General features: G+C 32.9%; 1 long non-coding RNA gene across 2 annotated transcripts; it reads left to right on the forward strand.

Moving 5' to 3' along the window:
* Positions 1–259: 259 nt before the first annotated feature.
* Positions 260–1,056, forward strand: LOC139787368 (uncharacterized). 2 transcript variants are annotated; one of them, XR_011722621.1, is made up of 2 exons: positions 260–396; positions 743–1,056. It is a non-coding gene; the product is annotated as an uncharacterized lncRNA (long non-coding RNA). The 2 variants fall into 2 exon arrangements; XR_011722622.1 differs by having other exon boundaries at positions 305–467.
* The last annotated feature ends 352 nt before the right edge of the window (positions 1,057–1,408 follow it).

Here is a 1,408-nt window from a genome sequence, read left to right on the forward strand (position 1 = left end):
TAGATGGCCATCCTTATTGAGAGAGAGATCAACATTAATTATAATTCAGATTTAATTTAAATAACCATTTCAAAATTCATATATTACAATATATTTCTTGATTGTATTTAACAAGCAGGAAAGAAAGTAAGTGTGAATCCAAAATTCTTAAGTGACGAAAAAGTGTGACGCAAATGTTCTTATTTCTTAATGCAATTCATTCATTCTTCGAGGAAGACAAAGGATCATAAAACACAAAGCGTGTGATATTTTCAGCGCAGTCCATTCCGTGATCGCGTATTCTCGAGACGGGACGGATATTTGAGCTTCGAGGATACCCTCGACCTCTGCTCGGCGACCTCTTCTCCGCGAATTGTCCGCGGGGCATTCGGGCTGCATGGGCTTGTGAAATTTTCGGTAAGCTCGCGGATACAATTGAATCTACATCCGCGGGTTTTTGTGTGCGCGGAATTCTAACTTTCGTCCCGGTAAATATTTGTCATCCGCCAATCCTACACGCTTATTACATATCCGCGAACAAAGCCTTAGTTGTCAAAAATACAGTTACAAAACTCCGTTGTTTGCTAACAGCCAGTGACATGAAGTAGAACACAATAACAAAATGTTTTTTTTGCAACCTAATTTTATAGTGTTTTAGCCTATCAAATGCGTCAAATTTAATTCTGTAATGTAAATATTATATTACTCACCTCTTATCGAAACTACCAGCAAAATTACAGTGAATAAGCAGAAAATCTTGCAGAGCGCAGTGTCTTCACATGGACGGCCGGAACGAACTGACAGCGCATTCGCAGGGGGTATTCCGTGTTAGTCTATGATATTAAGATCATTGTAGGCGTGTAATACAAATAGTTATTGAGTTAAACAGTGGCGCGGAATTGTCAACCGCGCGGTAATATCCAACTCTCCCCTAATATTATATGATAGAAATCAGGAATCATATTACATTATTTCAAGTATATGTATTGCAAATTAAATTGTAAAACATGGATGTACTGAATAATATTTTAAAAACACTTTAAAAATTCATAATAAATAAAATAATAACAAATTTAACTTACAGTAATACTTACCTTAAAATTTACTTATCCCTGTGAAAAAACCTTAGAATTATGAAAAGTAAATTTAGGCATTTTTAACTTTAAAATTGTCGAAATTTACTTTTCATAATTTTAAGGTTCCTTTTACATTCTTGTTTGAAGTAAGTTGCCTTATAGTTATAAGATTACCTTAAATGATAGTTTTAAAGTGTCCAAATTTACCTTTAATTTTTTTTAAGTTTTTCTTTAAAGTAAGTTTTAAGATTTTTTTTAAATATTTCTAAGTTAAATTTTCCCAAGGGATAACAGACATATACCATTCACATACAATGTAAAATGAATAAGTAAGAAAAAATAGATTACTTGTC

The sequence above is a fragment of the Temnothorax nylanderi genome, unplaced genomic scaffold, assembly GCF_030848795.1.
Source record: "Temnothorax nylanderi isolate EJ_2023f unplaced genomic scaffold, tnyl_v1.0 TNYL_tig1470_pilon, whole genome shotgun sequence".
Lineage (NCBI taxonomy): Eukaryota > Metazoa > Arthropoda > Insecta > Hymenoptera > Formicidae > Temnothorax > Temnothorax nylanderi.